Raw genomic sequence first — 24190 nt, 5'->3', positions numbered from 1 at the left:
TTTTATCATACCTCCTATGCAACTAAGGCTGATTTTATTCTAATGATAACCAGAGTTGGAAATTGCTGTTTTTCTTCGTTGTATATAATTAAGATTTATTTTCCACTTGAATATACCAGCTACAGAAACACACCAATTACCCTGAGAAACATGCAAAGATTACTTTCTGTAAGCTTTCACCAACATACAAGTATACGTATATATCTATATCTGTCTACCTATATTTTTATACCTATTCACAGTATTTTTTTTTAATCATGTGTTATCAATATTTACCTACCTTGATATAAAATCTGTATAGCTTCTTTCATGTTACTGGTTCATGGCAGTGATTAAATAATCATCATCAAATTCAGTTTATCATCATGTCAGATAGTTCTTAATCCTCCACATCAGTGATTATATAACTGTTTCAGACAATTGCCTTTCTAATATAAAATCCTGCAGTATGATTCCTGATAATGAATTTGCTCTCTCAAAAACATTGAAGGAGAACAGTAAATTTTCATAGTTTAAACATCTTCATTAACTGCCATTATTTCTGAATGAGTCTACCCTCATTTCAGTTAAAACTCAAGGAACAAAACAAAACAAAACAAAACAATAAACACAAACAAAACACAACTTTAAACATGACAGTGAGAACATATAAAGTGAAAACACTGTACTCAAGGAACAGGCAACTAAATGGCTAAATAGGAGAGTACATGTGATATTCTGTCATCTTTTTTTTCAAACACCTTTATTGAATTGTGACATAGGCAAGTTTATATTCATATAAAATTAATCAAACTATATTAACATAACTAACATACTTCATATATATTGCTTTATATCATATAACCTAAGCAATATTACATAAATTATTAAATTCATGTCTTTTTTAATAAACAAGAAACATCTTTATTAAACCGTCACTTACTACATAGGCAGTCATACATTTATATAAATGAAAACAAAGTACATCAACACAATCCTAGTCTCAAGCATTTTATATCACAAACCATGCTGACTCACTCCCAGTTGCAAACATTATACATCACTTATAATCTACTCAATCTTTCTTACTCAAACATTACATAGCTCATTTAAGTCCTGCCGCCTTTCAGACCTCATTCCTCCCGTGCATATATTGTTCCCACAATACTCATTTTTTTTCTCTGTAGTTTGCTCTTACCCTTTTCTAAAGATCTCAGTTCCATTTGTTTTATCTCTGTTACTATATTCACTACTTCCAGTATAGTTGGTTTAGATTTTGATTTTCATTTTCTAGGACTTGCTTTTTTAGCAGCCACCATTATTAGACACAGCAAGGCCTTACATTGTCTAGGCAATTCCAATTCTCTATCATAGCTCAGAAAAATCATTCCTCATCAGACTAATCTGCCCACCCAGCATCTCTGACAGTGCATCCTGCAGGGAATCCTTAAAGTCTGCCAACTAAACATAAATTACCTCTTTCTTCTCCTTCACACCTCCAACATTTACTGCCTGCCTGAGGATCAATTCTCTGGAGTTTACCGTCGTGGGGTATAAAATATCTATGTAAACATTTCCAGGCAAAAATCTAATCTTCTAGATTTTGTTGCATATTTGGGAGACATACATATAGCCTCTCATTGTTTTGTATTTAAGCATCTTATACTAGAATAGCATGCCTCCATGCATTTTGAAGGACATAATAGCAACAGACAAAACCATGTGCCACTGAACTGAAGATTAAAGCATCAGCGTATCATAGGTGCTGATCTACACACCTCAGGTAAACAGAGCTTATAACACCTTAGTCTTGTCTGAACATAGAGATGTATACTATGTTTATATGTTTCTTGTTCATGGTAAGAATTTGTATGGGGAACCTAATTAAAGTATTTAAAATTATAATCACTGTGCTAAACTTAAAAATGCCATCAACATAAAACAAGTCTGAATGTACAACAAATTGCATGAAAATTAATACAGATTGTGTTACTAATAAGCTTTTAAGTATGTCTTAAATAAAGCCACTGAGATTTGCACGTCCAATAACAAAGAGTTAGTAGCCTTCATAAAAAAGGTAAATCTTGATAAAAGGATGCCTACCCATGTGTTCAGGATGCATCCTAGTAACCAAGGAAAGCCATTTAAAAGTTAAGCAAGAAAAATGAACAACATAATAAAGTAAAAGTAGTTTTTTTTTCAGATAAATGGGACTTGTGTACTACAGAGCACATTGAATTAAAAGTAACCTCTTAAAAGATGAAATTGCCATCAATGGCAGCCAATGAAATCATATAGCATAGAGTCATAATGAGACATTTCTGTTAGAACTCTGAATCTAGAAGGATAAATGCAGTGGAGGAGATTAAGGTCAGTACTATGCAGCCAGCATTGTGGAGCATTACAATAGTCTAAATAAATCAAGACCAGAGTAATGGCAACCATATAGGGATCAGATGTCTGATCTGGGAATTGTTTCTTATGTGATTGTTTTAAGATTTTATAACAGCCATCACTTTTTCCATAAGTAACAGCATGTCTTGGGAAGCACTCCCAGTTCTTACTGATGGTAAAATTCCAATATATTTCTTCCAAAAAATGTCGAAGGGAATGGATTGGAGCAGTAGATGATGAACAAAGTCAGATGCATCATCATAACCTCCATCTTTGAATGGTCAACTATGGCTCATTTATGTGTAAGTAGATTTCAGGCAGCTTCAATAGAGATAACATTTAGCCTACACTCTGGAGGAAAAAAGAAGGTACAGACTGACAGAGCCAGCATTAAAGTGAAATCTAACACAGTTCCTTTGTATGATGTCACACAGTGCCAAGATGTACATCATGACAAATACAAGTAAAAATCAATTCCTTTGTCATATGGCATCACAGATGGCATATCTCAGTGGAAGTTAGACTTAGGGTAATAATCTTGAGCATTCTAATAAGTTAATAAGATCCAGATGAAGACTGCTGTAGTAAGTCCATTGTGTGTTCAAAAATACTTTGACCTCAGTGCTATGTCTGGAATATAATCAAGACTCATATGCATCTAGTAGACCTTTCAAAAATAAATATGATTCCAGATAAATGTAAGATATATAGCTCAGTAATTATAATCACAAACTGAAGGTTAGAAAAGGATTAGTATTCCATGTGAACCTGATATAGTTTCTTAGTGATAACAGTTATAAAGCCTGTGTGACTATAAAAGGATAGAGATTATCACATAAAGCAGATAATGACAGAATGACTCCAAGCAAAATGTTTTCATTTTTGTAGGCCGTATGTCCTTTCTATATTTAGTTAAATAAATTTTTGAAAGATCTCAGTTAATCCCCTTATATTCATGTAAATGAGCTTAACCTAGCATCAATTTTGAGACATGTCAACTAAGCCAGAGTCCTGCTCAGTTTTTACAGATAATAGAAAGCCGTTCCTAATATAAGTTATCCATAACAAGGCATGACACTGGCACACATTATGTGACTCAGAAAATTCTTTGGCTCATTAGACATTCTGGAATGAACAACATGTCCTTGAAAGAGATATGTGGGATTGTTTGAAATGGCAGCAATATCAGAGCCAAAAGGGAGCCTTTTTATAAGAGAAGTCTGACAGGCAGACAGAATAATGAGTCACATTCTAAGCTTGTTTTCTATTTCATGTGTCATCTTCAATTTCCATTCTGACCTTCACACAAGCCTCTGCATCTTATGAAGCTCCTGATTGTACTAATGTTTGTGAATCATGATTTCAATCTGGTATACCTGAAATAGTTGGTCCTGATCCACACCACCTGCACCAGCCATGCTAGGGGCAATAAAAAGTATGAGTATTTCTATTTGTATTTATTTATTTAGTTAGTTATTGTACTGTATGGTAAACTGGAGCATTAATGGCCTTTTTAGTCACAGCATTTTTACTAAAGAAGTAAAACATTATTCATATTCTCAAAAAATACCATACAGGTGCAGATCAAATCATACAGCTGACAGTAGCAGGACAAGCAGATTAGATATTTTAAGATATCTGGTGAAATGGGTCGACTTTGAAATATCAACTCACATCCTGTGGTGTACAACATACTGAAGACTACTATACTGACATCCATGTATCAATGCAGAATGCTTAAAGAAATGTTACTGCACAGCAAAAATAATTCAGGTGTCTGCACTCCCTTGAACCTTTGATGTGCAGATGCAGTTGCTCCAACAACCCTGATCTCAAAATATGAGATTTCCATCTTGGAGAAAAGGGAATATATATTTTTCTTTTTTTCTGACTTAGTGCATACCTCGGAGGCTAGCGCATTTAGAGATTAGGGGGGTACTGGGGTACACAATAGTTTTCAAAAAAGACCATTGTGTTTTGTTATAAAAAAATCAGGTTGGGCACTAGGGAGCATTTTACCTGGAAACTGATCAATGGACAGTTTGAGGTTGGGATAAAACAATATACCTATTCAAACATACACTTCACTAGGTAAAGCTACAACAGAAAAGAGAAGGTAAATGATTTGGCAACATGACTTTTGGTTTTGGTAGAATTCACTTTCAAATCTAGATCAGTATGTGACTGATAGACGTGGTTAAGATTGGCAGTCACTGTGGAGGAGAAATGTATGGGTCTTAATGGGTTGCCATAGAAAAGGAAGATCTCATGAAGTTTGCTGAGGTTTATTATAAGCACATTTGCAAAATTTCAGAAAAGGAGGGGTCAAGTACAGAGCCCTGTGGTGCGCCATTACTTGCTGATTTTAAAGGGGATTGCGAAAGACCAGTATTGACTCTAAACCCTTTTGCCATTACACAGCTATTGAACTATTGAAGTTCCAGGTTATTAATACCATGCAAGCATAACATATTGAGTAATTTGTGACAGTGTATCAAATCAAAGGGCCTATATTATAACATCGAAGTCTTACAATTTCGAATATTATAATATCGTACCCAGTAGAGCGAACACTGGAAATAGCGAAGCTGCAGAATACCGAATACTTTCCTAGGGAAAGTATTCAGTGAGCTGTTTCTGCAGCTTCGCTATTTCCTCGACTGTGGAGCGAAGGTTATGGACCGGGTTAAGGTAAGTGTGCGAACGAAGGTGAGTGTGCGATTGGGCGCAGGTTTAGTGAGTTAGGGTTAGGGCATGGGTCAGGTAAGTGTGCGATTGTGTGGACATGAGGGTTATGGTGGGGTAGGTGAGTTAGGGTTAGGGAGCGGGTAAGGTGAGTGTGCGATAGTGATGGACCTTAGGGTTAGGGTTGGATTAAGGTAAGTGGATAACTAGTGGTGTATGTATGGTTTAGTGTAGGGTTTTGTGAAGTGTGTGTGTGTGGATTATTTATTTTGGTGTGCTTGTGTTGTGTGTATATTTGTCGGAACAGCAATTTTTTTCCCTGGGAAAAAAAAATCGCTATTCTGACTGTTCAGTTTTCTAGTGTTTCGCTCTACTGGGTTCAATATTATAACATTCAAAGTTGTAAGACTTCGATGTTATAATATAGACCCAAATCAAAAGCTTTGTGAGCTCAAGAAGACAGGCTCCTAATATCTCAGCTATATCCATGGCACTAAGCAGGTTATCTGTGAAGAATCACAGAGTTGTTCAGTAGTATGACTTTAACTAAAGCTGTGTCACTGGCCTGAATGATGTTTTTTTTCCCCAAAGTCCTTGCTTTGAGGAAGATAGAGAACTATGTCAGACTTAGAGTTGTTGGCAGTATGTCTTGGGGTAATGCAACAACCCATAGGCCTTAAAATACTTTGGACATAGACCATCAGATCCAACTTGTCCATAATATGGGATTTTTCAAAGTCAGTACTTGACATTACAAAAAAGGAACCCAAAGTAATGCAAACAAATGTTAAAGTTGAACAGTTGTTCACTTCTTAAGGTTCTTTTATAGTAACTTGAATCCAGACAAATGACTTTATGCGTCAGAAATGCACAGCCATATAATTAGTCATATTTTTGAGATCTGCACATAATAGTGGAACTTGTTTTGTGTTTCCTGCTTCTAATGGGACTGTTTGTTTAAGTTCAGAAACTCTTAAAATAACTGGCAAATGAAGTTACATTTCTTTAAATACTGAACCTTTGCCTTCCTTCTATGCTTTTAGCAAAGGGCTGTGAGTTAAAGAATCAGTGTTCTACCTCGGTTACCAAACTGAATAAATAAAAATAAATAAAACTATTTGTACTTGTTAAATTATTACTGCCTCTGCATCTCTTTCTTGCTTGTGCCCTGTTTATGTGATTATCTGCAGCATTATACAAGGCAGAGTTTCCAGTATCTCATCTGTTTTTTAAAGGATGGAGCTGCTATTGGAGAAGTCAAACAGTATATAAGAGATATTCCAGTGATATATTAAAATCACTTTTTCTCACATACGAGCAGCCAGTCAGGAGGTGCCAGTGTAGATTACAGCTAATTTTGGTGCTGAGCTTTGAAAGAGCTTTACGTTATGATTTTTCATCTATCTTGGGTACCACAGTAGTCATCTACGACAGGTGCGATGATATTTTTGTGAGCCACCTTTAGTACAGACCCATGTATGAATGATGTACTTGCTGGTCTGTGGAAGAGGTCTGCCATCTTTCAGACAGGTTAGAAAAATATTCCACCAGTGTTTTATGTTGTATGTTTAAAATGATATCACTCCAATGTAGGTTAAAGTCATTCACTAAGCTTGCATTCTCACACTGATCACAAAGCCTAATGCTTCTAATATGCTTACTGATACAGTTAATTTAGGTTGTTGGGAGCTGATGAACCTGTGCAGTTCTGATTTTTATCTTGTTGTCAATAATGTAGTCACAATCTAGCCAGATAGGTTCATTGTCTTCAACATGCAGGTTATGAGTATGGGAAGAGTGTTGTTAAATATTCCAACAAAGGTATATCAGACCATAAGGCTTAACAACAAAAACTCATCAACCAATATATTCTGCAAAAAACATTTTCCAGCCAGAAGAAATTGCACTAGTGATAGATTTCAACATGTTTGTTCTCCAGTATACTATAAAAGAGTAGTTTGGAGGTTTTCTGCATGTAGATGCCTGCACATGGCACTGCAAATTCCACCTAAACTTTATCAAATGTTTCCAGAAACCAACATGATACACTGGATATATACATATTCTTTGACGAAGTTGGGGAAATGCTTTTTTTCTATCATGCCTGAGGTTAAGCCCTTTTAGGAGGATGCTTCATTGCCAAAGGATCTTGAGATCTCAGGTAGATCTCCCTCTTGCTGTTGTTCCTTTTAATCTCTTTACAGCTCACCAGCTCTGTAATTCCGAGTTGCATATGCTGAAGGTGGTATGAATGATGGCAAAGATGACCATTTTTACACAAGGGAAATCTGTGGTGTCTTCTACTTTGCAAGATTGTTGGAGCATTCTTAGTAAGTTGTACTTCCTGGAATATGAAGTGGCCATGCAAAAAGGCATGGTTTCTAATGTATTTCTTGGGTGAACATGGATTTTTCTTTCAGCTGATTAGCAGAAAATGGAAATAGTGTGGGTGAATTTTGAAACCTAGCTTTAACTTATAAGCCTGTATCGATCCACAAGGTGACAGTCCTAAATGCAAAACTTTAGTGATCAACCCACTATTGCACAGTCATTAATATGTGATTATTGGGTTTTATACCTCAGAAATTTATCGTTACCACAAGATACAGAGTTTCCAGGGTTTTTGTGTATAAGCAGCAGGGTTAGGAAGGCTTCAGTTCTGTTGATCAAACAGATGAAACCTTGACTATGATAAAGGTAGCTGGACTTTGAGTAGTGGCCTGCAGGTGATGGAGCAAAGGAGGGGGAGATATGAAAGGATATTGTCTGCTTACTTCCATCAGTAGGAGTGGGATGGAGACATGCTGAGGAGGTAAGCAACCACCATGTTATTGGTAGTAATACAGGAGATTATGGTAGTGTACATAAGACCATGGTTCGGGTGGGACGTCACCATGGAGGCAAGGCACAGCCTCAAAATTTGACATTGCATGCTCCAGTTGGGAAGGTCTACCAGATAATGTCACTATAGACATGAGGACAATTGCCTTACAAAGTCTCATATAATTGCACACAGAGCAATCTCTCAACCAGCGCATTGGGATTTAGCCACTTGCAAAAAAAAGTCCCTTGACATTATGATGGTCCCTCTGTATCCTTGATGGTATAAGGTGTGAAACTGGACCAAAAGTGTGAATGGGGAGGAGAGCTAGTGGAGGGAGGAAAAATAAAATGGGAGGGGGGCACGGCTTCCTCTATAGAGGAGAAGCATGGGTGATTTGCTCTCTGAAAAAAATGTTTTTTCATTTTTTTTTCAAATGTTGATAGTTTCAAGAAATGTTATGAGTGTCAATCTTTTAAGTGTTACACTTGTGTTGAGATCTTCATTTCAAATGTTTGATTATTATAGAAAGGAAGGGTTTAATATAAGTTGTTATATTTCTTCAAAGCTGCAGCAAGGATGGGAAAAGGGAGGAAGTTGCCATAGGTGCAAGATGTTAGGGGTCATATTCAGTACCATACTTGAGGAGTCCATTGGTCTCTGTAGGCAGTATCAGCAATCATTTACACAGCTGTGATCAGCAATGGTAGCTGCTTAAATAAAAGTCATTTGGTCTTCATGTACTATAAACTGTATCATGGCACTGATAAAGCTCCTTGTGAGTGTTTAGCATAGCAGTTTAACAAAGAGGTATTATGTTGATAAATAATAGCACTTTGTTTAATTTTGTTTCCTAGTCACTTATCGTTATCTCCGTCAACCTCTTTTTCTTGGTTTTACATGGGGATGAGGTGCCATGTCATATGGTGCCACATCTCCTGATTCAGCACTACTCTCCTATACACGAGGATGAGGTGCCATGTCATATGTTGCCACTTGTCCTGATTCAGCACTACTCTCCTATACATGGGGATGAGGTGCTATGTCATATGGTGCCACATCTCCTGATTCAGCACTACTCTCCTATACACGAGGATGAGGTGCCATGTCATATGTTGCCACTTGTCCTGATTCAGCACTACTCTCCTATACATGGGGATTAGGTGCCATGTCATATGGTGCCACATCTCCTGATTCAGCACTACTCTCCTATACACGAGGATGAGGTGCCATGTCATATGTTGCCACTTGTCCTGATTCAGCATTACTCTCCTATACATGGGGATGAGGTGCTATGTCATATGGTGCCACATCTCCTGATTCAGCACTACTCTCCTATACACGAGGATGAGGTGCCATTTCATATGTTGCCACTTGTCCTGATTCAGCACTACTCTCCTATACATGGGGATTAGGTGCCATGTCATATGGTGCCACTTCTCCTGATTCAGCACTACTCTCCTATACATGGGGATTAGGTGCCATGTCATATGGTGCCACATCTCCTGATTCAGCACTACTCTCCTATACACGAGGATGAGGTGCCATGTCATATGTTGCCACTTGTCCTGATTCAGCACTACTCTCCTATCCACGAGGTTGAGGTGCCATGTATTCAGCACTACTCTCCTATATATGGGGATGAGGTGACATGTCATATGTTGCCACTTCTCCTGATTCAGCACTACTCTCCTATACATGGGGATGAGGTGCCATGTCATATGTTGCCACTTCTCCTGATTCAGCACTACTCTCCTATACATGGGGATGAGGTGCTATGTCATATGTTGGCACTTCTCCTGATTCAGCACTACTCTCCTATACATGGGGATGAGGTGCCATGTCATATGTTGCCACTTCTCCTGATTCAGCACTACTCTCCTATAAATGGGGATGAGGTGCCATGTCATATGGCGCCACTCCTCCTGATTCAGCACTACTCTCCTATACATGATGATGAGGTGCCATGTCATATGGTGCCACTCCTTCTGATTCAGCACTACTCTCCTATACATGGGGATGAGGTGCCATGTCATATGGTGCCACTCCTCCTGATTCAGCACTACTCTCCTATACATGGGGATGAGGTGCCATGTCATATGGTGCCACTCCTCCTGATTCAGCACTATTCTCCTATACATGGGGATGAGGTGCCATGTCATAAGGTGCCACTCCTCCTGATTCAGCACTACTCTCCTACTTTTTTCAACAGTCATGCCTGGTTATGTCATCTCATTCCAATCCATCCATCTCTTGCTGGATGCCCTCATCTCCTCTTACCTTCCTCCTGTTTCTCCCAAATCATTTCCAGCAAATCATCTTCTGGTTTCCTACACATATAACTGAACTACCATATCTATTCTTCCTGATATTCTCTTCAGTTGTGGATATTTTGGCTTCTGCTCCGATGATTTCTTTTTGTCATCTGACTCAGACTGTGCATACTACCACCCATCTCAGGCACCTCAATATTCTTCAATTGCTCTTCCTTCACTGCCTGGATTTCTGTGGCATACAACACTGGTCACACCACAATTTCATGCACGTTACTTTTCGTCTTTTTTATTACCTTTGATCATGTGTTACCCGTGATTCTGCCAGTTGCATGCATCACCTCTGATTGCATTTTTGATTTCCTATTTCAGACTTCCCTTCTCCTTAAATACCCTTCCCAAATACTCTAAGCTGTTAACCTTCTTATATATTTTCCATTCTATTTCAATTATCAGCTTCTTCTTACCCCCCTCCCCACACCATTTGCTGAAAGGACAACTGCTTTATCTGTAATCAGTTCCATCTGATGTGCTTTCAGCTTTACATACCAGTACCCTATTATTTGCAGTTCCTTTCTGCTTGTAGCACCACATAATTTCATATGTTTTGTTCATCTGCCTTATCATACCTGTTTACTATTGTAGTCCATTATCAGCATGAATAGCAGTGTGCTAAGAAATGAACTCTGACCTCACTCCTCCCATGAGTCTGAACACTGCTCATACTTGAATTATTGAGTCCTTGTACATAGCCTGCACTAATTCTAACATTGTTTCTAGGACTTTGAACTATTACATGACTGCCTAAATCATTTTTTGGACCTTGTGATATGCTTTTTCAAACCTAGGAGTGCATAAGTGGATTCTTTCCTTATCCTCAACTTCTTGTCTATTATCTGTCCTACTGTTCAGAATCTGAGCTGCTCATCTCCCATCTTACTTTCTAGTACTATGCATATTCGTTTATCATTAGCTCTCTCTAGTACTTTCATGCAGTGTATCAGGAGTTTGATAACTTTGTGCTACCCGCAGTTGTGAATGTCCCCTTTATTTGCCTACACTTGAAAGAGAATGCTTAATCTCCTATCATTTGGGCTATACCTTTCTCTCCATATTGTGATGAGTACCCTCATGAAAAATTTCCCTGTTAAATCTTCCATCATCTTAATCATATCATGTGACCCAGCTTCTTTCAATGTTTAACTGTATTTAGTGCTGTTCTTCTTCCTATCTCATTGTAGGCTGTGCATGGAACAGTACAACCTCTGTGGGGTTTCTTCATTCAGAAGCTGCTGCCAAGTATTCCTTCTATCAGCATTCGATGCCTCTAGTGTGATGAAAAGATATTAAATGATGCACCTTATGAATGGTGTCTGTTGTCTTTCTTCTTTACCCTTCTGATTTTACCTAGCAATTTGCTAGAAGTTCTTTGTGTCACTTGCTGAGTCACTTTCTAGAACCTGGCATTGTTTTCCATGACATCTTGTATCCACTTCTTCCTAACTGCTAGTCACTGAACTGTAGTAAATAGATATCACAGTTCTTTGTCTTTGCACAGATTAGCAGAGGTGTAAGCAAAGAGGCATTTGATACATAAATAAAAGAATATCATTTTGCTTTTCTTTGCTGACGATCTTATTTATTTAGTTTTTTATATATATGTTCATTTTTTAAATTTTGGTCTTCATCTTCAAATGTGGGAGTGGAACAGCCAAATAGGAGACACTGCCCAGGACGTAAACAAGTCTAGCTAGAACTCCATACTCCTTGTATTCAGAAGTGACATTTACACTTGCCCATTAATGTTAATTAATCTATTTATTATAAATATACTTAGAAAATCCACATTTCCTTTCTTTTTCCCTTTATGTGTCTTTCCCATAATTTACTAAAAGTTAACTCAAGAATGGTATAAATCTTTGGTGTCATACTAACTTAGTTTATCTAAACAAATTTTAGTAATGTTTGCTACTGTACTGATTTCTGTATTGTCTGCCAGTCATCACATAATGAGGATATCTGTATAATTGTATATTTGTCAATAAAATATTGATGCAAATCTTTATTTATTTGAAGAAATTAGTTAATAATTCTACTAGTTAAATATTTTCAGTAACCTGTCTTTCTGTCAACGCATCTACAGCATTGCATATTGGGATATCAGTAGGGCCTACCTGCCAGAAAGTTTGCTGCAGTGGGGAAAATGAGTGACTGTCCCACTCAGTGGCGGCTGGTGATTCAAATCAAAGGGGGCTGCAGGACACAGCTGAATGTGTGGGGTCAATGGGAAGGGGTGCGGTCAACTAGAAAGGGGTGGAGCTATGCTCAAAATCACAAAAACTGTAAATTTAATTAAATCTGTTGCCCTGGGTGCCAAACTGTTATTATGAGAGTCCAGTCAAGACAAAATGAAGTGTAGAAAAAAAAATATTTCACTGCATTGGCTGCATGACAGCTTACTTAATATCTAGATGGAAAAAAAAAGGTCGTGAGGCATGAAAAAATGAATTACTTTTTAAATACATTACTGGAATGCCAGTCAAAATCAAGTATAAGAAAAACAATTAGCACTCAACTCAAACCACTTCTCCTTGCACTACATTTCTAATTATAATTTATATTCAGCTTTATTAAAGTACCAAGTAACATACTGAAAGTAGCAATCTCTGTGATACCCCCACTTGTAAAAATGTTTCTTATCCAAAAAAGACCTGCTGCCTGACAACTGTCTACTTGTTTCATGGGGAAAATGTGATCAAAGTAAAAAATGAAAAGCAAACAAGAAACAAGCTCAAGATACATTGCTTAAAGGATTACTGCACAGGTTATGGACCACACATGATAGATTGGCATTCTGTTTAGTTTACAGGTAAAGCCTGCAAAGATGACTGCAAGTCTCCCAACCAATGTAATGAGCTTCTTAAAATAATGTAATCATGTCCTTTATTACAAATACTGTCATATGCATTTCAAATAGCCAAAGCTTATACATTATCTAGATATGTAAGTATTCTCTGCATGGAAACAACAGAAAGGCTTTCAATGTTGGCAGTTCTTTAACAGTATGCTTATTAAAGCTTACGTGCATCTTACAATCTCAGACAAGCTTATCTGATGGTCATTAAAGCATTGCTACTTAAACACAGAGCAACAGGCACTTTCTGAATAATAATAAGCATAAATCAACATTATAAAAATATGACAGAAACCAGAACATTCTGCAAAATCAAGGCCAGATGAAAAGCCACTGTAGTACTTGTGTCTACCTTGGATGGGGGGGATACTCTGCACATTTACACTGCATAACTGCTCCTTGCCTTGCTTGGACACATCCAGAGTCACTACACGGGGGAGTGAGGTGCAACAAGTATGTCACAATTTGAAATGTCTCTAGCTGACTGTGATGGCCCTGACACATTTGTCATACATCTCAACCTCTGGGCAAGACATCTGGACAAAGCCATACATAGAAATGGGACAAAGGCCCAAAAATAAGGAACATTTTTAAATATTACTCTTATAAACTTAGAAATATAATAAAATACTAGGTCTTGCATTAGTATGAATTTTCTGAAGGGTATGAAATCTAAAACTCAAATGTCTGTCATTATTTTCTAACTTCAGTCTTTAAAAAACACACAAGTTTATGAAAAATGGACCAAAAATGTGATGCAAAAATATAAAATAGCCACACAATACAGCTGATAACCTATCAAAGAAGGGACACTTTTTTAATATTAGTGCTGCTAACTTGAGCAGCTGACAAAATAAAAGAATCTACATGCATCTCTGAAATAAAGGTAATCTATCTTCTTCTTCTTTCAGCTTTTCCCGGTTAGGGGTCACCAGAGTGGATCACCTGTCTGCTCATGACTGGCAGTGGAGTTTTATGGTGTCGAGTTGTCAGCCTGGCACCCAACCTTCCACAGAAGGCACACACATGCACGCACTCATGTCTAGGGCCAATTTAGAGTGTCCAATCCACCTACAGCATGTCTTTGGGATGTGGGAGGAAACCAGAGCACACGGAGGAAACCCACGTGACCACAGGGAGGACATGCAGACTCCGCACATAAGGCATCCCAGCCGAGGATCAAACTGAAGAGCTTCTTGCTGTGAGGAGAAATAAAGGTAATCTATAACTCTGATTATTACAGTTATTTATTAATTGTAAACCCTCCAAGTTTTCTTCCAAAATTGCCATTTTGCGGAGGGATTATTAGGGGGAGAGCAACATTTTGAGCAAAATCAGGGACAGTATAGAGGTCTGCATATGCCTAATTCTATAAAGCAATTTATTTGCATGTACCTCTCAACCTCTTAATGCAGGAAATCTGGACAAGGCCAAATATATTGTGGGGAAAATATAAACAGTACTAAAAACTGCTCTTGTATAAACTAAAACAGGTCTTGCTTTAGCATGCATTTTTCTGAAGGTTAGGAAGCCTGAAACTCAGTGTCTGTCATTATTTAGTGACTTAATTCCTAAATGATTTGCCAGAAAACAAAAATTTTATAAGGAACAAACCAAAAATAAGAAGTAAAAATCCATTCATTCTGTGAAAATCTGGACAGTTGAGAGGTAAAGTTCAGCCAGGGCTGTCTTTGAGTTTGCCTCCCTTCTCCCTCACAAAATCATGGTCGAATGGAGCCTCTCCCTTGCAGCCATTCCAATGAACCATTACTTGGCTATTTCACCCCATTTACCATAAGCACTAATGTGCATATTGCTTTACTTCTATGATGATTTGGACTTCATTTGAAAGTTTATTTTGCATTTTCCAGCACAAACACTAAGACATCTACTAAACAAAGCAATTCAGTCTCACAATGAAAACAGACTTAGCGTTAAAACTTCTCTGCCCTTGAAACTTACATTCATTGAAACAGTATTGAAACCCACATTCAAAGAAAATATATTTTGCCAGTGGCAGATAAAGATTAACTTTGGGCTGTTTTCAAATCACAGGCCCCTTGCACACGAAACATACACATGCTCTTTGATCCTCCTTCCTGATTGTATTAAATTATATTCCTTGTACAATATCCCGCTCCTTTGTGTTGTTCAAGGTTCACCTTCCTCCTTGTTAGATTTGAGTCTGGATTCTACTGCCAGTGTCAATATGCTGAGTGCAATAACGTTATGCTGTTTTGTGAATTCCACTCACTGTTGAATGTAGAGCTGTAGGAATTAAAACAAAAAGTGAAAGTGGGATGGACAGACCAAGATAAAACATTGCGGTAGCGTTTTGAGCATACTTCTGAACTTTTGCCTCCAGATTTATGGAGAAAGCAAAATATAATTAGGGAAAAGTTCCCAAAATAGGGGTTATTTTTAAATTCTTGTACAATAGACTTAGAACTTCTCAAAATAGTTTCCAGTTTTTGGACAGATGGAGCAAAAATTTGAGAACGAGTTAGTGGCATCCTTCAAAAATTTTGACATTTGAGAAGTTTGGTTTTGAGATCTTTTCAGTCTCCAGGCTATAAACATACTCATTATGATCTGTTAACCCTCTTTGGTGCTGTCACATTTTAGCCATTTTGAGCTCAAAGTCTTAGATTGTTACCTTGATAGGACTTGATTTTCTATTAAGATTACACCGATAATGGAAGAGTTATCCAAATGATTACAGTACATCAGTACTGTAGGAAAACCTGAACTTCCTAATTGCCCTAAATGACACAAGCCCTTGTCAATATGTCAGATATAAAGACTTTGGGCATCAGAAAGTCTGAATAAATTAAAGCCCTTATGGCCAAATGGATTTTTTTGCAAATTGTGACCACCCTGCAAGTAATATCAATTCATGACCTTTAGTCACTTTCTACATTACAGAAGACAGAGATTCAGCTGCTGAAAAAAGTGATGGCCTCAACAACTGATGTAGATGTAATAATGTACATTTATTTGGTATTCCAGAAGGAGTGAAAGCTGATAATATACCTACCTTTTTAGAGCTTCATCTTTCTGTGGTTCTACAACTTAAATCCTTTATAAGGCTAGAGAGAGTGCTTAGAGCCTTCTGTAAAAATCCAGCAAGAAATATGCTACTTGTATCATTTTTCAACTCATATTCTATATAGCTAGAGAGCTTCTCTTAAGGTCAGCCGGTGAAGGGAAGCCCTTTAAGCTACTGGAGTATATGGTAATGCTGGTAGAACACTTCTCCAAAGACTTAATGACTAAGCAAGGAGAGTTTGCTGAAACTAGGACACTGTACTATAAGAATGGTATCTTAACATATTTTAAGTATCAAGCTACATTCTTTAAGAAATGGAATAGCCAATCTTTTTCTTTTGCTTCAGTAACTGAAATTCATTCCTTTATACAGGGACATCTCTCCACAAGGGCCTTATCCAACCCACTGGCCACTAAAGTACCAGTGAAAGATTTTACTTTTGATTTGATCCCTTCTGATAATATGGGTGACAGAGTTACAGCAGGGCCTCCTTGATGCTTGAAAAAGTCAACCTTTCAAGCAAATTTGTGATTCACACATCTTAGGAAATCAAGTTTTGGTACCTAGACCATGTTCTGCAAATAGCCTGCCAAAGGAAGTACGCATTCCAACACAGTGGCTGAAAAAGGATCCAGCATGGAAACTCCATGTTTATATTACTGGGAAATTTGTAAGAAGCAGAAAACAGTTCATTTAAGCTCACTTACAGAATATGGATGAGAATGTTCCAGTTGATCATCAGATAATACACACAGAGACAGATAAGATTAAATATTGTCAACAATATCTGTCTAAACATTATATTAAAGAAACCTTCAAAAAATGTAATGAACACCCAGTTGTAGGCAGTACTTAAAGGCAGTGATTGTGTTTGTTATATGCCTTGAGAGGCAACTTTCTTCTGGTGGTAACTTAAGGTTGTGTGTTGTACTTTCATTTGTGCACTTGTGTTAAGTGGTTGCTTGGAGACAGTGTAGCTCTTTAGTTAGCCATCTGTGAATTTTCCAGCACTGAATACATGCTATAGCACAGAGTGCATGTTTACAAACTGTAGGGATGTGGCCATTATTCCTATGTGTACACACACTAATCGGAAACACATTAGTATGTCTCCTGCTGCTGCTGCAGCTTTGGCTTACATTATTTTTTAATGCATTCTGTTTATTTAGTAACAATTAATTCACCTTGGTGTTAATAGATAGTTACTGCATTTTAATCACTGGGAAAATTGTTTCACTGAATGTTAGAGAATGCTCATCAAAGCATAGAAGAAATGTACTGCAGAACTGGGTAAATTCTAAACACTATGATATTAATTTTATACAGGATGCTAAATGGGATAAATGACATAATCCCTGTTCAGGAGAGCCAGATGGGGAAAGCATAGCTACCTCTTTTGAAAGAGGACTGGATACTTGTATTTAACAGAGAATTACATAGGAAATTATTGGAGTAGAAAAGAAGTCTCCTGTAGGGAGATGAAAGCACTCAATCCATTTGTTTGTTAATAAAGAAAAACTTCATTTACATTCATGTTGTGGTTTTGTGGATTACCAACAGCCTTTATTGGAACCTTGCTCATTGAGTTTGGAGTTTTGGAGATTATCAGTTTCTACTATTCAGCGTGTCTGTTTAAGTTTTTTTTTTTTTGGTTATTGGAGTAGAAAAGGGATAGGGAAGAATGAAGGGTAATGTTGAAGATACAAAGTTATTTAGGTAAGCTTTGCTTCATAAATGTTTATGGACATACTATGGATTCCCGTCATATTTTTTTTTCTTCGAAGTTTTTGACTTTTCCTTTTTTTAGGGAAGAGATTGCACTATTATAATTGTGGGGGGCATGTTACTTTATATTTAGATCTAGACAATTTAGATCTCCAATTTGAACGCCATATTAAGGTACACAATGTCCTTACTGCAAAAATTAAAAATAAGGGATATTTAGACAGCTGACAACTTGGCTATCTGAGTGACCCTCATTTTACTTTTTTTTTTCCTGTGATGGATAAAGGTAGCAGGATTCATCATTTTCTAGTGCTGGAATGTCTTGGGGGTAGGATAATCCCTAGAGACATATGTATTAATTTGTTCCTATTTTCAGATCATGAAGAACTTTTTTTGGGGGGGATATTGTTTTGCTTAGGAAATGTTCTTCTCAATTTAAAATGTGACATCTAGATCCTTTTACTCTGTCAAACCCTATATAGCAACTTTATTCAAGCAGAGAATAAGCAATATCTCTCCCTTTACCAGTTTAACTATATGTCATCAACTTTCTGGCGATAATATGTCAAATGGGCACTAAGGGAAAGCAATACAGCAGCTAAGCTCTGCATGTTGAATGGGCTGGACATTAGATTTTTAGTGAGACAGTTGTCATTTTTTATTTAATGCAAACTTCTAGAAACAAAGACATAGTATAGCAATGTTGAATATTCAAAATGTGACTTAGGTGGGAAAATATCTGAGAGGGCTTCTTCATATCCTCAAAGTCAGCCCGGAAAGCTTGGGCATTAGGTGATGTTTAATGGAAATTGTTAGCATAGTGACTAAAGATGCATCAAAATAACACAAAGATAGGCTATATTAAATAAGCAAGAGAATGTTTTAATTACAGAACTTAAAGGAATTAGTCAAACTTTCAGGGATTTCCTTAGAAGTTTGTATGGACCATTAAATAAGCAAGAGAATGTTTTAATTACAGAACTTAAAGGAATTAGTCAAACTTTCAGGGATTTCTTTAGAAGTTTGTATGGACCACCCTCTAAACCTCTGATGAAAGCTTCCCCTCCAGGCAAAACATTGTATGAAGCTCTCTACTCATGTGTAGAAATATTACTAAATCTTAAACTTTTTACATTGAGTGTGTTAATTTGTAATTCTCTCACAAAGCCCATCAGAAATCATGAGGTGCCTCAAGCTGTTGACACTTTCATAGTAGAAAAATCCCCGGGCTCTGATGGACTTGCAATGGCCTTCTATAAGCTGCTAAAGAATGAACTAGTTCCTATTCTGACATACATTTTTAATGGTAACAGCTGGCATAGGAACTCTATGTGTTTTGATGGGAGTTACAAATTATAATCCCCCAAAGTCAGGTAAGAACACACACAGGGTTAAAAGCAGTAGACCATTTTTATTTCTGAATACGGAAAAAAAACTTTAAGCAAAAGTATTAGGATTGAGATTGGCTGAATTTGATCATTAATTTATCCAGCCCAGGTGGCTTTGTAAAAGCAATAGACAGCATGAACAATATGTGTATTTTAATTTATACTTTTAGACTTTGAAAAATACCCAAATCCAGCCCTAGCAGTTTTAATATACTTCAAGAAATTGTTTGACTGCCTTATGGAAATAACTTTAGGCAATGCTTCTGGCTTTTAGTATACCATCCTCTTTCATACAAGGGGTCCAAGCTCTGTACCAAGTGCTCTTTGTCAGAGTTCTAACAGACATTCTTACTTGGGATCCTCTCGTTTTATCTGGAGAAACCAGGCAATGCTGTCCATTACTTCCCCACTTTTCATCTTGGTTAGGGAACCTCTAGCCCAGATGATAAGGGATAAAAAAGGGTTATCCTGCTGGACATTTATACGATGGGAGTCAATAATTTTTCTTTTTGCAGATGATTGACACATAATGATAAAAATCAAGGGCGTATTATTCCATATTGACCTCAATCTTAAAAAAACACACTTTTGTCTGCTCTAGTACTGAATCTTTCTAAATCAAAAATATTTCCATCCAATCAGTGGTCTCAAGCTTTAAAGCCAGCTATTCACTCCTTTCCTTATCCTTGGTCTTCAGGCAATCAAAAACACTTAAGTTTATACCTTCATACTAACTCCTTGATAGTTTTACATTTAAATTTAAACCCATTTTGTGAGCATTTATTTGTCAATATTGATGCTAACAGGGAATTCCATTTATTGTGGTGAGACAGAATTTTAGATATTGGGAAGGTTCCTATCCAAGGGTGTATTATATTTTTAGGCAAATCCCCAATCCCCACAGCTTCTAATGGCTGATCAAGATTAAAAATTGTATTTACAGCTTTGTGTGGGAGAGAAAAAGGAGATTTCGTTTTTGGAAAGCTTTATATACTCAAAGGAAATGTTGGGGAGCAGGATGTATTAAGTTATGAAGGATGGCCTAAGCATTTTGTGTCCAGGCCTTTATGACACCCTTCAATGGTAAACCCCTATCTTGAGCTTCCACAGAGGCTACTTTACCAGGTTTGGTCTCTAATAAGGCTTTAATTTGATTTCCTCCACTAAGTCGCTCACACCACACATGCAGGTTTGGCATAATTTAAATGTAACTTTTAAGGTTGTAAAATAGTTGGATAAAATGAGTCTTGTTCTTAAAGCTGGAGTAGTATGGGTTCTAATTTTAGCAACCATGAACACAAAATATGGGAAGGCACATTATGGTAGCTAAACTAAATTAGCAAAGATATTGTTTGGACTGAACACCAACTGTGGTCTGTTAATGAGCAACTGCATTTATCATTATTTAGTTATGGCCCTTGAGGGCAGTTAGCCTAGTATTCATTTATTTATTTATTTTATCTATTTACATTTGTTTATCGGGTGGTGTCCAACTGGGCTAGTAGCCCATTTTTAGAGGAGACCAGGGGAGAAAAGCTCCAAATAATACAAGACAGATAAAATACAGAATTTACAACAGCAAAAACAGAAATATTATCAACATAAAATTTTATATAAAAACTAGATAAATATTAATAGCAGCATAGGAACAAAATTAGAAAATGTAAACACAGAAAGTCATAAATAACTGATGTAGAACTGAAGCAGGGAGTGAGCATGCATAATGAAAGCTATGTGCACCCAAACAGAGAAAATTGTAGGTTATGCAGTGAAAAATAAAAATACATGAAAAATTTAAAAAAAGTCTAGTTTTAATAAGGTATCAATTATGCTTAGATGAAAATAGCTTTTAGTTGTAGTGGTGAAGGGTGAAAGGTGATGAAATGATAGACGAGTGTAGTTATCCAGGGTTATTACAGGGACAAAGCCATTTGTTTTTTTCTTTTACTTTTGTTTTAAAAGAAGAATAAGAGGGGTGCATTGTATGCTTAGGAGGAGAGAATTCCAGAACGTAGCTATTTTGTTTGAGTAGAGGGAGTCACTGTGATAGTTATGTGATTGTGTTATTTTGAGCAGAGGCCTGTCGAACCACCTAAGGGACCTGCTGTTTGTCTGTGGTTGGACTAGGATTGAAATTGCATGGCAGTTATTGGGGTTGTGAATGATTTTGTGGATGAGGTTTAGTCGGTTTAGTGTTAACAGATTTGGAAGTTCTAGCCAGTTAAATTATAGGAGAGCAAAACAATGATGGGCTTTATGGGAATGACTGGTGGCAACCTTTGCAATTTTGTTATAGCAGGGATCTAGGTTGTGTAGGTTGGTCTTGCAAAGGTTTGTGAAGATGTGAAAGCAGTAGAAAAGTGTAGATAGAAGCTAAGATCTTGCTGTGGCTAGCCTGGCTTGGGGTGTTAAGTAAGGTTTGGCCCTGTAGAGGGCTCCGAGTTTGGAATATACTTTTTTGATAGATAGGGAAATATGTAGATCAAATCTGAGATGGTTATCAGTTGTAACTCCAGGGAGCTTGGTCTGGTTATTTGGATCAATTTTGGTACCATTTGCAGATTGACTAGAGAGGGGTACGGAGCAGAGCTTAGCATTTTTGTTTGTAAAAATCATTAACTTGGTCTTATTTGGGTTAAGAATGAGTTGGTGGTTTGATAGTAAAGCTTCAATTTCATGAATGCATTTTGCATCTTTACTTGAAGTTCATGAGTGGAGGGGTGGAGCAGATAAGGGATGCATCATCTGCATATTGTATGATAGAGGCAAGTTGGGTTGCAGTATTAAAGTCATTAGTAAATATGATAAAGAGAAGGGGGCCCAGTATTGAACCTTGTGGTACACCTGTGGATACTGGCAGTAGTGAGGAGAGATAATTCTCCCATTTTGTAGCCTGATGACAGATATATAACTGAGAAACCAAGATGGGGGTGATGGGCTGAGATTGAATGTAGCAAATTTGTTAAGAAGTAGTTGACGGGAGATGGTGTCAAAGGCTTTTGACATATCCAGGAAAATTGCAGAGATTAGTTGTCCATTATTCATAAGGTGATGAATAGTATTGGTGAAGGATAACAAGGCTGTGTTTGCACTAGACTGGGCTCCAAAACTATGCTGGATATTCGTTAGAAGGTCATTAGTGGTAAGGTGGTTGAGAAGTTGTAGCTGAATACATTTCTCTAAGATTTTGGCTATGGGTGAGAGGATAGTTATGGGGCAGTAGTTTGAGATTTCTCTAGTGGGGCCTCCCTTGTGGAGGGGGATGATGTTAGTGACTTTCCAGACGAGAGGCACATATTGTTTGGAGATAGAATGATTGATTAGTACAGAGATAGGATATGCAATGGATGGAGCTGCTATTTTTTAGGAATTCATTAGGTAGTTGGTCGGTTCCCAGGCAGCAGGATTTTAGTTTACTCAGGAGCTTTCTAATGTAAGAAGCTTGAATAGGTTTGAAAGTGAAGGCATTAGAAGTACTAGATGCAGTGGGGGGAGGAAGATATTGGTGGTCCTCAAGCAGGCAGGAGAAAGAGTTAATGGAGAATGAGTTAATCTGTGAGGCTAAGGGTTCAGAGGTATTGGCCTTGGAGGGAGTGGGGGTGGGGGATTTACCAGGGTTGAGGAGGAAGTTTACTATTTGCCAGAATTTTTGTGGGTTGTGTAGGAACTTTTGTTGAAAGGTTTGGAAGTAGTGTTTTTTATCATTGTTAATTTTTTTCTTATTTTGATTTCTTAATTGCTGATAAGAGGTGAGGTTGGTTTTGTTTCTGGTGGATAAGTATAGGACTCTTGCTTTGTCCCTTTTTTAATCAGTTATTTTGTGTCAAGAGATAGCCATGATAGTTGTTTGGCTTTGGTGCAAATTTTCCAGGTTGGCGCTAAGCTATTTAGTGTTTCAAGAAATTTGCTGTTAAAGAATTCTACTACAAGGTCCAGGTTTAGGAAATTTACTGTTAAAGAATTCTACTACAATGCCCAGGTTTAGGTTATTTAATGGTGACCAGTCAAAGCATTTTAGTAGTAGATAAAGTAGGTCAGGGGAGAAATGTTTCTTACTCTGGATATATTTGATTGGATTGCCAGATTGGGTTTGAATTCTTTTTCTAAGTAGAAATGTAGGGGTGTGGTCACTAAGATTGATAGGAAGGCAGCTAGCTTGGTCACTCTGGTTTGGCTTGTTATTTAATATCCAGTCCAGTAGTGACTCTTTTTTAGAGTGTTTGTCAGTGCAAGTGGGGCAGTTTATAACTTGGAAGAAATTGTACAGATTGATAAAGTTGGTAGGGCAGTTGAGGAGCAGGAGAGCCAGTCAAGATTAAAGTTACCTAGGATGATAGTTTAATGATTGAAATGTAGGTGGACCTAGAGAGGAGAAGTTCTATGCCAGGGGGCAAATATGCAGCTATGATTATTATGGATTTATGAGGATTTATTTGCAGACAGGTTGTGAGAATGTCAGCACTGGTGGTGTTTCGAGATGTGCAGTTTACTTTTTTCTAGTTTTAAAGAGTCTTTAAACATAACTGCTACACAACCACCTCTTTTGTTTAGTCTATCTTGTCTTATAACTGCTGTGAGTAATTTCTGAGTCTTTGATGTGAGGTTTTAACCAGGTCTCTGTTATAACAGCTATGTCAGGAGAATAGGTGGCTAGGATGGCATGAAATTCAGTAATTTTCTTTACAAGGCTTCTAAGGTTAAAATTGGTTATTAGTAGGTCTGATTTAGAGGTTGTAGGTACTGACATAAAACCATTTGATCCAGTGGAAGTTTGGGTAGAGGAGTATACGTAAAAGTTTGGGAGGTGCAGTTGAGTAGGGGGTAAGTCAGTGTTGGGACCTGGGTTGGGATGGATGTCAACTTGTAATTTTATATTTGTAAGAGAGTGGAGTAGTAGGTTCCTAAGTTTGGTGATAGTCTGATGGAATCTAATAGTGGGCAGTTGGGGGTTTGTGGATGTTA

The sequence above is a fragment of the Protopterus annectens genome, chromosome 5.part0, assembly GCF_019279795.1.
Source record: "Protopterus annectens isolate FY-2018-M chromosome 5.part0, PAN1.0, whole genome shotgun sequence".
Taxonomy (NCBI): domain Eukaryota; kingdom Metazoa; phylum Chordata; order Ceratodontiformes; family Protopteridae; genus Protopterus; species Protopterus annectens.
This window is presented reverse-complemented; position numbering follows the sequence as displayed.